This window comes from Meleagris gallopavo, chromosome 7, assembly GCF_905368555.1.
Source record: "Meleagris gallopavo chromosome 7, MGAL_WU_HG_1.1, whole genome shotgun sequence".
NCBI classification, from domain to species: Eukaryota; Metazoa; Chordata; class Aves; order Galliformes; family Phasianidae; genus Meleagris; species Meleagris gallopavo.
The window spans coordinates 6,779,842-6,794,784 of NC_139410.1; the positions used below are offsets into that span (position 1 = coordinate 6,779,842).

Here is a 14,943-nt window from a genome sequence, read left to right on the forward strand (position 1 = left end):
TCTTAATAATCAGCTAAGAATGGTTCGAGGAAAGTTAATGCTGGGGAGAGAAGAACTGTCTCAAGTGATGGAAAACAATGTAGTTTATTTACACTTGGTTTGAGATGGCTGGAAATAGCATAAGCCTTCCTCAGCAGCAAGAAGCACCCAAGGAAAGCTAGGCTTTTCATCTCTTTCATACATTCATTGAGTTTTTTTGAGTGATACTTGAAGCTTCAGCATTAGGAGGTCGCTTTTGATGTCCTTTCATATCTGATTTACCTGTTCAACATGAAACGGGGCTGAAACTCATCAGGAGGGTAAAACAGCACTACTGAAAGCAAAACATGGCTTTGCTCAAGAAAATACAAGTGATGCATGTTCCAGCCATCCAAGTTCAGATCTGGACAAAAAGCACTTATTTGCCAACTGTAAGGCTGTATAGTTCTGAAATAAAACAGTGTGTGCCAAGACTTACACTATTTGAGAAAACAGATGCCTCACTCAAACCTCACACAGTAAAAACTTGCTTTTGTAGCTGAGAGTCCCACCAGTAGCAGCTGGAGTTGGTAGGGACCATCCCACTCCAACACCCTTCTGCTTCTCAGAGTAGCAATGGGGCAATAACACGTTTCACCTGGGCACATGTTAGGTTATGTAAGCACTGATGCTGATTTTCTTCACAGGTTTGGCTCATCTGCACATGGAGTTTTGTTGGTGGTGGTTTTCTTTTAACCAGTTCACACAAGCAGCTGGCTTCAGAGCCTAAAGCAGAATACAGCAAAGAAAGATGCCAGTGGGGACCCCAGGAAGATGATTTAAAAAGCAAAATTACCATATTTATAACCTTCTCAGAAGCTTCAGCTGCTCACACCTGTCACATAGGCTCAGGAAAACTTCAAGCTTATCATTCCTATCTTCTTCATTTTCCTTCATGCAGTGATACAAGAACTTCCACGTGAGCCTGGTGCATATCAGTGCCATCTGTAATGATCCTCATTCTGGGGTATTTACAAGTGTTTTATTGCACTTGCTGAAAAACATGAGAAGAAATAAATTATGAAGCACCTCAAGTGATCAGGAGTTCCCAAGAGGCACTTAAGACACTTAGAAAAATAATTTACAACTGTATTATAAAAACCTTTGTCCTTTAAAGCAATGCTGATACTGCAGAAAAATGTATAAATCAATGCTGCAAAAGGCTTTAAAATTGCTGTTACTTAAGGTTTATGAGGGGGCTGTGATGGTCAGGTAAAATGTGGGAGCTGAAATCCTACAAACAAGCATTCTGTGGGCTTTGGGCTGTCAAATCCAACTGAAGTTAGCTTTAAAAAAAAAAAAGAAAAAGAAAAAGAAAAAGGTTTAGAAGATTTAGAACCTGAGAAATTTTTACCTGCCAGACACAAAGCTATCTGAACTACTGAGGAGCAGGAAAGCTTTAACGCACACAAGGCTCTAGCTCCCAATGGCAGGGAGATCTGAGCAGCTGCCCAGCCATCCTTTGATGGCTGTCATCTTGGGAAACAAGAACCCATACAGCAAGTGGAACCAGGGGGCTGTGACATCATATGGGGGACAAAGCTGAGAAGGAAAGTGTACATCAGCAGCTCCAACATGAAGGTAGGAAGTCCAGCCTTGGTTGAGCCCCGAATCCAGAGTCAGACCAATGCCTTTCTATGAGCACTGCCTCCACTCTCAAGCAGGGACAATTTGATACTACAGAGCATCCCTTTATCACGAGAACGTTATAAAGGAAGTCGCAAAGGAAACGTGCCTTTAAGTGAGCCATTTTAATATTGATCAACCCAAGGAATTTGTGTTAGTAATGGATGAGAAATAAAAGCTCTAAGCACATAGGACAGGACCGCTGTTGCTCAGTTCTTTGGATCTCTTTGTTGCCCTATCGAGCCACCACACCGACCTGCTGGGCTTGAGCCTCTCGATGCTGGAGGCTGGCTCCAACAGCTTTCCCTTGCTGTCTAAGAAATTATCACAGGAAACTTCATGCAATTAGGCCTTAAAAATGGGGATGTCAGTCCTCCAGAGGAACTAAGCCTGTTTCATGAAAGATCCCTCAGCCTTTGCTTTCGCTGCAAAAGGAAGGTGTTTTTTACCCTGAGGATTTATATCAAAGCCAGCCACTATAGCAAAAACACGGCAAGCCACTGTAGTTTTTACCTCTTTGTAGCTTCTCGAGGTGAATGTCAGTGGAAAAATCTCAGAGGTGATGAGGCACAGAGATGGCCATCTAAAGTTACATACATGCCTTGGAACAGAAAAAACCCACCCCTAAGTTTTTAGTAAAGACAAACCTGGTCTCTCTCAGCAACAGGACTCCATTTAGAAATCAGCAATGGAAGTGTAATAACCTGCACAAAGCCAGCAACCTCACACCTCACAATCTCTCCCTATGGACTGAAGCCTCTCTCAGAACCTGGTGCCTTTTTACAGCCTGACTGAACACAACCCATCCCAGGGCTGCTATACCTTTCCCAGTCACCACTTGCACTTCTTTGGACCGACCGGGTGAAGGAGTTTGTAAGGCAATATTTCTCCTAGGCTGTGGGCAGCTCTGGCCCCTGATGGGATTCGAGGTATGCTCTGCAAACTGCTGATCCCGCACACAAGAAATAACAGAGGGAGGATGTACAGGGATAATATTTGTATTGAATGTATGTTTTTTCAAGAGTACTTGAAAACCAGCTGTGTAAGCAAAGCAAAAAGGGACAAGGATTGCTGGTGAAGCACAGCTCTGCAGGACACGGTCTGTAGGTCAGTTCAGGAATAAGGTGATGGTGCACAGGGAAATTTAGGGTTCTGGATGGTGTTCTCAGTTTTCCTGCTCCTTCCATTTCTGAACCTCTCTGATCTGTGCAATCTTAGCTCCTTCCAGAACAAATGAGAGTAACCTTGAAATAAAAAGATGGGAGCGACATGACTGCTTTAAAGCTAGTGAACCCAGAAAACTGCTTTTTCTGGCACTTTCAACCTACCTGGATGTAAACTAGCACCCAAGCAATCTGTATGATGCAACCACATCTCATACAACTTCATGGAAACCATGAGGCTGACGAGATCAGTGATAGGAGACACCAGTTCTCACTTGACTACTCCCTTAACATATCTCCCTGAAGAGCCTAAGATCTATTGCTTGGCCAAAACCAATCCTGCATCCATTCCAGCTATGAAAAATCAGCAACAACTGAACAAAAGAGAATCAAAGTTTCCCAAAAGATCCAGCCTCATAAAGCCTTCAAAAGCTGCAGCAGACATATCCATTGGATAGATCCAAGCCATTCTTAAAAAGGCACCCCAAGGGAAAACAGTTCCATCTATAGAAAAAAAACTAAATGGCATATTTTGGATGGGCTGTACTCCCACAGCACGTATGCACAAGCTATTTCTGCAGTGGCCATTCACAGAGAGTATCCATCATTCCTCCAGTCACACAAGCATTCCAGAAGATGTGGTCTAATTTCTCCTTTTTGCTTCTGGGCATGGTGTTTATCATGAATAGGAAACAGAGCAGCAGACAGGAAAAAAGAAAAAAAGACTGCAGTGTCCCTTCAAAGTTAACTATGTTTATTGCTTCTATTTCTCTGCTAGTTTCTCATGGATTACTGTTGCTACTCGGAAGATACCTCTCCCCCCCATTTTCCTTTCCTCTCCCCAGACAGCAAGCATTACCTTGCATTACAGCCCCACACTCACCCTAATGCCTTCTCCATTTACAAATCCATCCTTAAAGCTTGTTTCTGCCAAGCTGCATGCTAGCAGCTCCCACTGATGCACCGGGGCAGTCTCTTTTGCCAATTCCTACTGCCTTCCAGCACTTCCATTGAAAGCTTAGAGCAAGGACCTCCTGGTATGGAATACATCCCAGGTGACTACCACATTCCCACAGGATCACAGCACAGACAGGAGTTGGATCAGCTCTCTTTCAGTAACGTTTTCAGCTTTTCTCTAGGGCTGCAGGCAGCAGTAAAAAGGTAAATACACAGTTGAGTGCCAATATCACAACCTCATAAATCGCTCTGCATGGAGAGAAATATAAAACCACTGTGTACAGTGGTGCGGTTGGCTCAGTAGGGAGTGACACTCTAGGAAAAGATGAGCACCCAGGAAAGACAGGGCAGCTGGAACATACTGGGGTCACCAGCTCAGTGACAGGCTGAACCTACTATCCTCAATCATGGAGAAACTTGCTGAAGTCATGGGAAAAAGCTGGGACAGGACCATGGCAGTTCATAGAACCATGGAATCATTTGAATTGGAAGGCACATTTAAAGGTCAGTTCTCCATTTGTGACTGCTGGAAACCAGCCCACTATTGATATATACACCAGCACAGCCCAAATGTAGAGCTACCCTTGACTTGCAATGACTTTGCTAAAGAGAATAAAAGTCACTAAAAGCTGAATGCCTGTCGGTTTGAATGAATACATATTCATTTCTCCCCAGTTCTGCATTCTGCACAGTAACAACAAAACTTACAGATAAAAAACATACTTAGGTTTATGCAGGGCTAAAGCTCTTCATAGCCAGACGACTGTCTTGACCCAGACTTCTCCCTCCCGTGACTAATCCAAAAAATACCTGCAACGTTTTCAGCCAGGGTATGAAATGTCAGTGATAAAGAGCATATCAACCCTCGTAAAACCTCCATTCTTTCTGGCCTCCCCAACAAGCTGAAGCTGTCAAAAAAAGAAAAAAAAAAAAGAAATAGATTTGTGGCTGAACTACAATTGAGTTGTAGATCTCCCTTCACTTCCAGAGCTTTAATCGCATAGACTTCATTTGATGAAATCAATTATATGGTGCACTGGAGAGAAGTCAGTGAATTAGCTTTGCTTATGCTAATGCCTATCATTAGTAGTGGCTTCAGTGGCAGATCACTGCAGATTGGTTTCCATGTATGAGAGCAGAGGGCAGAGTTCCTGTCAGCCATCACCCATGGCACTGATATAGGAATTCAGAGCACAGGAGATCTGGTCCTACAGAATGTGCAGCACTAAGCTCTTGAAAAGGGCATGATGGTGATGGGTTGACAAATGGATTAAGTGATCTTAAAGGTCTTTTCCAACCTTACTGATTCTATGATTTTCCTAGGCAGCTTGGTCTGATGGTTGGTGACCCTGCACATAGCAGAGGAATTGAAACTAGATGAGCATTGTGGTCCTTTTCAACCCAGGCATTCTATGATTTTTGTGGTGTCTGTTCATCTGTCCACAGTCATCTCAGGTGTAACTACCACCTCCAGGCAGGAGGGAGGACAGAGAGCCTTACAGTGCTCCTCCGACACTGGGAAAATCAAGGCAAAGCCCAAAGGCTTCACCTGATTTCAAGAGACAATTGTATGCTAACGACCCTTGCTGCAAGGCACATCAACACTGGCACCAAAGACAGATGCTAGCTCCTCTGTAAACTTCATCACCCAGAGACCTCTGAGTCTCTAACAAACATGTTCAAACCTCAAAAAGCTGTCTGATGCCACTGGAACAAAATTTTCATAAATATTCATAAAGCAATAGCCACCATTACAGCATATTGCAGAATCACATTGGTGACTAAATCCCTGGCACCAAACCTGTAAGAGAGCCTGGGTGTTCCATGCTCAGCTGATTGGAACCCACACCTGGAAATCTTTCAAAAAAAAGAAATGAAATTGCTTGAGAGTGTCTCATTGCCAATCGAGTTTTGCAAAGCTTCCTGCACCTCTTGATGAAGGAATACATTTCCAGAAAAAAACAAGAGAAACAAACGAGCAAAGTCAAAACCAAGGTTTTGTTTGCTTTAGCAAATGAACCAAACCCCAGAAGTGAAACCTTATCCTGTGCCTCAGACAGGCTGGATTCCTGTCCTCACCTTGCTCCCAGTCTTTCCTCCAACAAGGCTGGCCTCTGCCTGTCTCCAGAGGATCCCCCCCCAGCCACATGAAAGGATTTTCATGCTATTTAATGGCCCCAATCTTTAACACAGCCTAAAATCTGACCCTTCCTGCTTGGTTGGAGCTCTGGCTGCTCAACTTTAAGTCTCCAACACAGACACGGAACCCAAACTTACCGTGAAGAGACTTGGAAGCGTAGGAACTTAGCTTTTCCATAAATGGGGATTTATTTAACCTTAAACTCAACATCAGATTTGTGCTGTACCTAAAAGTAAATACTTGCTGTTAATGAAGGAAGTGTGGGATTTGTTCATAAAAATAAACACACAAATCATTTAAAAGCCACAGCCTTTCGCTTTCTTAGCCTAATAAATTGCACGCCTACCCATTTTCACACATGGAAGTGCACTAGACTGCAAAAGAAGGTTATTCCAGAGCTACACAGTTATTTACTCCAGCTTCATAGAGATCATGCTGAGTTCATACTTCCCAGAGTGCTGAAGTGAGACTAGGGAAGTCTCTATCACGGTCTTATTGCATGGCACCGTCTGGTCACTGCACCAAGAAACTCACACCTACCCACAGCACACTGCTGGGGTTTGTGTAAGCGGTGAATGAGACAGGTCAAGAAGGTAGAGAGCAACACTGAGAAGGTAGCAGAGATTAAGAGATGAATTTTAAAAATAATAAGTAAATAAAAGCTTCCTGACCAGGCTCCCAGCTGATACCAAATACTAGCACCAGCTGGTTGCTAGTGGATATAGACTGTATGAAAATGAGAGGTCTGGTTTCTGTAATTCACAGCAAGAACAAATGGACTAACCTCCCTAAATGCAATCACCAAAGCTGTCTTCAGAGAGAGCACTTGCAAGGCAAGGTGGCCTTTCTTTCAGCACACCAGCAAAGGATGCTTGCTTATCACCAGCACTTCTGAGCTCGCCAAAGGAGGAACGTGACAGTGCATAGAGCCAGAGCCTGGCAGCTGAAGACAAGGGCTGCCTGACACAGACAGGGAGCGGTTGCTCACATTTTTTCAAGCAACTAACACGACAGCAGAAAGCAATACAAGCCCAATAGGATTGCAGTTCTTGCATCTGGATCAATTCGCATGTATTTTTCATCCCCCGTTGCCAAAGTTACATGTTTTACCTCCTCACCATCTCTTTTTACCAGCAGCATCTCTCCCTGACCTTTCTGTTATCCTTCTCCCCCCACCTATATTTATGGATGCCAACTGTTAAACACAATCTTAGCCAGATCTCCCTCACATATCTGTACCATAAAAAAAAGAAAAACCTCCCCAAGCTAACCAGGCACATTAGACACGCTTGGATTAGCAAGGAAATGAAAACAGGCCACAGGAAAGGAGTGGGCTGAAGGAAAAACTGGAGATGTAATGCTAATCAATCACATCAAGTTGCATTTAATAGGAATTCAGGAATTTCATTTGGTATGAAAAGATTTGGAAAGTCTTGATAAAGTTATGAAAATTCCTGTAAAAAAAAAAAAAAAACTGTTTCCAAAACAAATTTACTTTCCCCACTGCCAGCTCTAACACAATTACCAGGAAGGATTCCAGCACTAATACAAGCAAGCCTCTTTTCCACTTCGTACAAATGGCAGAAAGTCAGAAAATAATGCAGAATCATAGGATCATCTAGGATGGAAAAGACCTCCATGATCTCAAGCCCCACCATCAACGTGACCTCACTCATTGCACTACTCTTCCTGTATCTCATCAGTGCCCTTTTGAGCTTGAGGATCTCAAGGGATAGAATAGGGGTGAAGAGAATGCCAATAGTCCCGTTTTAAGGTTGAGTAATTTGAGGCATTGAAGAGTTCCTGTGATTTACCCAAGCAGAACCATAATCTTAACTCATTTGCATGTGAAATACTGTCTCCCATATTAACCTTGCCAGTTGAACATGACTGATTAAAGTAGAAGGACAGGGCAGAGGGTGGGAACTGTCATTTAGAATATGTATTTATATTTCCCAGCTCAAGAGGTTATAAGGCTATTTCTAGTACTCATTATGCCCATTTCATTGTTATTTTCGTTAACACTGACGTAGTTTGTTATTTTTTCATTGCTAATGTTCTTTATAGCCCCTCTTATCGATGCACCCCTTCAGCAGAACATGAGCTACAGGAATAAAAACATCAGCCAACAGAGCTGTGATCCTGAAGGCACACAGTCATAGAATTGCTCAGGGTAGAAAAGGTCTTCAAGATCATCAAGTCCAACTGCACTGCACAGGTTGGGCTCTTATAGCGATTCAAACCAGGGTCAAAAAAAATAAATAAATCAGCCTTGGCTCTTTATAGGTTAACTAATTAGAAAATTAGGAAGATTTGCCTCCTAGGACAGAACATTTGCTTCTCAACAGATAAACAAGGAGGTTCTTTTATGTTAGGGTGACTTTCTAACAGCTGCTCCTGCACTCCAGATCTGATAACATTGCCATACTGTTGTCTTCAAAGCGATGTGGAGAGAAACAGCGTAAAACAACCACCTCTGTCATTGCTCCACAGATTATAACCTCGGGAGAAGACACTCAAGAAATATTAAGAGTCAGATCTAAACCCACACATATAATGAAATGCAGTTACAGATAAAACTCCCTCCTTAATGTACTGGACTGAATTTGACCCTTATCAAACCACCCAGCAGACAAACCCAGCCCAGCCACTGCTCAGCACTCCAGTCTTAATGAAAGCTTGTCCATGCTTTGAACCCAGCAACAATTAACCTTGACAGGGGTAGATAAGATTCAAGTTTCAAAGAAGAGAGAGCTTACAGGATTTCTGTATGCTTTCATGAGGCTTTGATTATTATTTTAATGAAGTCGTTTGTGATTTAATTTCCGTTTTTTGGGGTTGCTTTTATTTTCTTTTTTTTTTTTTTTGCTTAATGGTCACACTGAAAAGATAAAAGCCTTTGGACTCACGGCAGAAGCCAAAGGATGGCCAAAGTCCAACCAACCTCCACCCAACAGCATTCATCTGATACACGTCCAGAAAAGGAGAAAAATCAGACAAATAGAGGCGATGGATAGCTTAGAAATGACTTATCTCAGACTTTTTGGAAAAGGGAGAAGAACTTATTAGGATTTAAGGAAAGCCAAAAGTTGTTACACGAGCACTCTTAACAGACTGAAAATAAGAAGCCAAGAGATCTTTACATGCTTCTCAGCAGGAAGTCTACAGTCATCCATAACATTGCTGATAGTCCTTCATGCTTGGCAAGGCTTGCATTCGACCATGTGGAGCTCATCCATCAAGGTGTAACTTTGAGGAAGAAGCATCTACCAGAGATGTTCCAGACTAAGCGGCCACTGGTGGTCTTCAGATAAGGGGGAAGGACCAAAGATAGGGACCGACCTGGACAAATCAGATGGGGAAGGAGATCTAGAGGGGAAGCGGGAGAGAGCAAGCATGCTGGAAGTGTTTCCATTTTCTTCCCCATGTCCATTGAATGGCAAATCAGCAGTGGCATAAGAGTTCACAGGTGCTCTCAGTACTAAGAAACATCACATAATAGGATGTGGCATCCAGAAAATGTGACATCAGCAAAAGAGGAAAGCAAGCCTCAGTGTAACACATTCAAATACACACATTTATATCCCCTTGGTATTTTCTTGGCTGTACTTTCAAGCACTGCTTTGCATTCACACAGCACGTACTGAAATCAATCATGAAGTTAAACGCATAGACTTTCCTTCCAGAGTCCTAAAGATAACTTGGAGGATACTTGGCTGGAGTCAGGGAGAGCAGAGGGATAAAAACAGAGGAATCAGAGACATTTTGCCATGAAGTCATCACAAGAGCCTGTGTCAGCCACAGCAGCGAAGAAAAGAAGGCCAAAGCTGAGCTGTTCCTCCCTAACACACTCCTCCATGTTAAGATGATGCTGCCAGGCTGCTTTGCTGTCACATGATCTCCCCCTCCCAGCCCATCACACCTCTCTACAGAAGCCCTCTTAAAGATGTAAATCACCACTTTTAGAAAAGCTCAGTTCCCCAGTCCTTTCAGTACCTCCAGAATAGCTCTTTAAGGCTTTTTCCAGTACTTTCACATATTTTATGACATGTTGGCATGCTGCTTGCATACTCCATTCTCTACTTAAAAATCCCACAGCTTTCTGGCCTCATACCAGGAGCCACCACTTGCTCTGATAGCAACATCAGGCCAGGAAGCTCATCCTGAGGGTTGTACAGAGCCCAGGACTGTTATACAGCTTTCAAGCCAAATTGCTGAGATCACCAGCCAAAGTTAAAGCACAGCCCATCCTCTAAATATCATTCTTACTAGGATCTGCTGCCGTGGTTTAAAATCACATGCCACAGATAATTGGGAGAAGAGGAGGGATGCACCCTGCTCAGCTCTGCAGAGAGGATACACTTACAGACAGGGCTCAACCTCCCTTACAGAGTCCAAAGCAGCACCAAAAATATGGCTGGATCACATGTTACTTCAGATTTTCAGTCAACAGATCACAGGACAAAGGTACAGTAGTAATTGGCAGTCCGGCTTGCCCCAGATTTTTTGAACTACAAGTGCTTTAGAAAAAAAAATCCTCCCAGCATAGCTGAAGAGCCAGGTTTTAATATTGCATGCATCATAGTCAAGCTCATAGCAGGTCACCGACCTTGACAGAACCCAGTTAGAGGGGGGGGGAAAGCCTTTCTAGTGGGCCAGAAGCTTCTAAAGATGAAAAAGAATCACAACTCCCAAGAAATGAGACACTGAAACACTACAAATGGTGCCCGATCCATAAACAAGCCACTAGCAGATTTGATTTTCATGAATTGTAATGGCTTAGTGCAGCTCTAAGAAATAGCTTCAGGAGCCAATGAAGGACCACTCAAACACAACACGGCTTGAAAAAAGCTGCGCAACAGTGCTCAGACCTGCTGCTGAGCACAGGATGATTCAGTCCATCACATCCACCTCTTTACAGCTTTAAAGCACCATCTGAGTACAGCTTTTTTTTTTTGCCTGATCCTCTCAAATCCTTGACCTGCTAACATCACATCTGCTAGGTATCAGAGCACTGGGAAGGCTCCCTTTCTTGCTTTCTCTTGGATGCAGGCTGCTGTGAGCCCAGCACATTCCCTCACGCCATGCAACACGGTGTTGTGTCTGCAAGAGATGGAAGCTGTCAGGCTGTAACTCAAACAAATCAGATCCAATCACTTTATTGGAAGGGGTGATGAAATCACAACTGAGAGGCTATGAAAGCACAGGCAGCAGTCCTGTTTGGTGATGGGCACAGAAAGCTGACACCTCTGGCAAGATGCTTTCTTTGTAGAGATCCTGCACTGCAGAGGACATCTGAAGATCACGATGGGGCACTGCTGAAGATCAGCATCTGGGCAGGCTCTCCACCAATTTTTGCAGACCTAAAGAGATGCTACATCCCAAGGAAGATAGGATGCAAAAAAACAGCAATTTCCAGGATCCCCTGCAGCTCCTAAATTTTGGACAAAGAGGTCAGAAAACCATTGTAAATGGCCTAACACTGCATGAGCCAGATGTTAAATAGGTGCAATGATGTCCAAACAAAACAGATCCAAATCTAGATAGCGTGAACTTCACAACAACAGCAGGCTGATTTTATTAGCACCCCTCCCCAGCCTAGAACTGAACCCTTGGGGAGGCACAAGTACTGGGGATGAGGGTTTTCTGCCAGCTGGATCCTGCTTTGGAGGGCAATACAGTCCTGGCTGTTCAGAGAAGCACAGCAGGGCTGTAAGCTGCAAGCCTATATGCAGTTAAAGGGGCTATCTGGAAGAGGATCCTAATTTTCCCTCTGGCATAGATGCATGTATCCCCATTGATCAATCCAACCCCAGCCCCAGATCCCAAAACAACCAGCTCAGCAGCGCAGTACCCCAGTAGGAGCAGTCCTTGGCTTGCTCATCACTGGAGTCACAACAAGTAGGGGATTTTTCTGGCTAAGATCAGCCACAGAGGAACCACCTGGAGTCCTTGGCCAGGCCAAGGAGAACCACTGCCCTGGCATGACTCACCTTCCCACTGCAGAAAAGCATTTCGGGGAAGAGCACTTTGCAGGATGAGGAGAGTCCAGACGGACAGCCAACTTCCTGAAGTACATCCCATAACTGCCTGTTAGTCAGGACAGCTGCCAAATCCTGACCTCTCTCCAGCAAGCATGACGCAAAACCAAGCCCCACTTACTGATCTTGACACATGTCACGCAGCGATGGAAAAATAGGGGTTGGAAAAGACCTCAGGAGGCCACCTCGCCCAGCTCTGTGCTGCAAGGAAGTGTCAGTGCTGTATTATCATTGTCACGCACCTGCCTAACCTATTCTGAAAGGCCTCTGCTGATAAAAGCCACATACGCTGGATCTCTGCTATTTATATCGTAATTTTGGGCACTATGTGAAGAATGGAAGGCACAGAGGGGTGCAGCTCCATAATAGCTGAACTTTGCATTAGAGAAATACTGCTAAAGCAGGGGGAAGCTGCTGAGTAGATAAGTATATTTCCGCCACGTGCCAGTGCAAAATGTGAGGGCAGGACCACATGCAAGGCAAGAAGGGCAGGAGAGAGGTGGCCATGCCACCTGGCAGGGCAGTGACATCTGGCAGAGCTGGCAGGGCCACTCCTGCACTGTGCAGTGCACAAGTACAGCCCCCAGTGCTTCCTCCTGCAGCCCCTGCCCCTCACAGAAGCTGCTCTGACATTGTTCTCAGGGATTAACAAACAGAAAAAAAATAAAGCTGTGTTCTCAGCTGCATGGGGAGGGCACGTTTCAGCTGGATGGGGGTCTGGATGTATTGACCCAAACGCACTTTTTTTTTTTAAATAGAAAATGAACAGTGGAAGAGCCTTGCACAAAATCCCGTTAGCAAATAACAGGATTTCTGGGAGCACCATCTGTGCATCACATTGAAAACTCAACCCAGAGTGCAGAGACTAAAGCAAGATGCATATAGAAACTGAGACAAAAGAGCATACAACAATGCTCTGAGGCCAGGAGAGCACATGTAAGGTGGGGCAGAATCCAGAATAGACCCTTTTCCTCCCATCCTTATCATACCCCACATCCTACTCTTCTCACAGACCTGTAAGAACACCACAAACGCAACTTGGCAAATAGCAGCTTGAAGTGGCAACCTCCAGCTACTCTGAAGCACCCCTTTTCCTTTGCACTTCCAAATGCCTCTTTGTTGGCCATCCCGAGGGCTTTTCAACAGCCTCCTCCAAGCCAGCTTACAGCAATTACTGCAATTAATTGATTTGCATATCCCCAAAGCCCCGTCATTAGTGCAACACAGCCAAGCGTGTTAGTGTTTAATAATATCAAATCAACAATTATTTGTAACATCCCGTCCCACCAGACCTAAATATAGAGACAAGCATTCATGCGAAAACAAAAAGGAGAGAAAAAAAACACACAAAACCCAGCAGCTAAACAAAAGAATTAATTTAGAGCAGAATTAGGATCATAGAAACAAGAGAGAGGGCACGGTCAGATATGCATGCTCTCCTAACCTGCCTATTCTCAGTCACTTAGCCAGCTGTAACTCAATAAAGTGATGTTTTTTTTCTTGCAGTAAATGCCCAGCCAGCCACTGTGAGCATCTGCACAGCAGAAAAGGCAAAAGAATTTCCACAGCCTTTGGCCCTGCTTCAGGAAAGCACTTCAGCAAAAGCTTGAGATGGTGTCCATTTAAGACAAGACTCAAGCACATTCTGAAATTTAAGAATGTGGAAACACAAGGCTGTAAAAAAAAAAAAATATATATATACAGCCCCACGACGGCCATCATGTGGTATGGATCAGTCCACAAGATCACAGTGTCCCTGGAAGAGGACTGCTAAGGGTAGAAAACAGGCACCACTGCCTGTACAGCTGTGGCCAAAAAGGGACTCCCTTTTCCCCCACTTTTTGTGGAGCTGCTCTAGATTTTTGATTACAGCTCGCACTGACAGGAATTTTTCCAGGAGGGAAGGGAAGGGGGAAACGCAGAATGCCTTTGGTTTCCAGTTTTCTAGGCACTTTTAGCAATGCAAGCCACACCTCTTAGGGACCATATGCTCCTTGCTAATCTCTGGGTTTGCAGCCAAAGCCCATGTGCTCAATGTGCAAGCCCTTGAGGACACAAGCTGTCTTTTTGTGCTCAGACTGCATAGTGCCTCAGATTGCCCAGAGACAACCTCTGAATGGAAACAGTGGGCAAAAACCCAAGTCAGTGGGAAAATTGCCTTCAGGGAGGTTTGGATCAGAGCTGCTCTTCTTTGTGGCACTGAGGGATGTGGTTCAGGAGGGTGATGGTGGAATAGATGGAATTAGTGGTCTTTTCCAGCCTGAATGGCTCTATGACTATGATTCTTACTCAGCTAAACCCCTATCAGAGCCACAGGGAGCTGAAGGGATGGGCAAGGGAGTCCCAGTCCCACAAATCCATCTATTTCACATCATCCGAGTCATTCTTGACAATTGAGTCAAGACCTGGACTGAAAGATGAGCAGAACTTTTATCGGTGCATTTTAAACAGCCCAAAACTGAATTAATTGCTGCTCAAATTGCTGGTTGAAACGCCATGGGGCCAGACACTCTAAAACCCCACGAAGCTTTGGCGTAGCTCTGCCTCCTCTTGCCCTTCTTGCAGGGAAGCATTCCAGATGCTGAGATCTCTACACTTAACATTGAAGTAAATCAGCCCATAGCACCATGTCAGCTATAAAGGAGTTGATCTGCCCAACCAAAACACATCTTCCAAATGTGCTCCTACCCCAGGCCTCCTCCTGCCCGACCTGTACAAAAACATGCTATTATGATGAGCTGTCAGCTCCACTCCATAGCAGCCTGTGGAAAGACAGAAATCCATTGTAGCAATGTTGCCTCTCAAAAAAAGGTTAACTGTGTGCAAAAATGAAATTTGGAGGGTAAAAAAAAAAGCAAGGTTAAGCAAACACCAGAACGTTTTTCAAATTAGTCCCAACATTTGTTGCTTGCTTTTCCCACTTAATCCCCACAATTACACTCATGGATTTGCGTTTTTGCCGTGCTAGTAGACTCAAACTCTGGGCTCTAATTGAAAG

The 14,943-nt window shown here is 44.3% G+C and overlaps 1 non-coding gene across 2 annotated transcripts in view; it reads right to left on the reverse strand.

Moving 5' to 3' along the window:
• Positions 1–514: 514 nt before the first annotated feature.
• LOC100546352 (uncharacterized) overlaps positions 515–14,943 on the reverse strand; it is a 101,019-nt gene continuing 86,590 nt past the window's right edge. Inside the window, exons 4-5 of one of the 2 annotated variants that reach the window (XR_014884265.1) lie at positions 854–1,012; positions 515–744 (exon numbers count right to left, since the gene is read on the reverse strand). This is a non-coding gene — a transcript (uncharacterized LOC100546352). Of the gene's footprint in view, positions 745–853; positions 1,013–3,220; positions 4,673–6,041; positions 6,131–14,943 lie in introns of those variants that run through there. The other variant, XR_014884264.1, reaches the window with a different exon arrangement.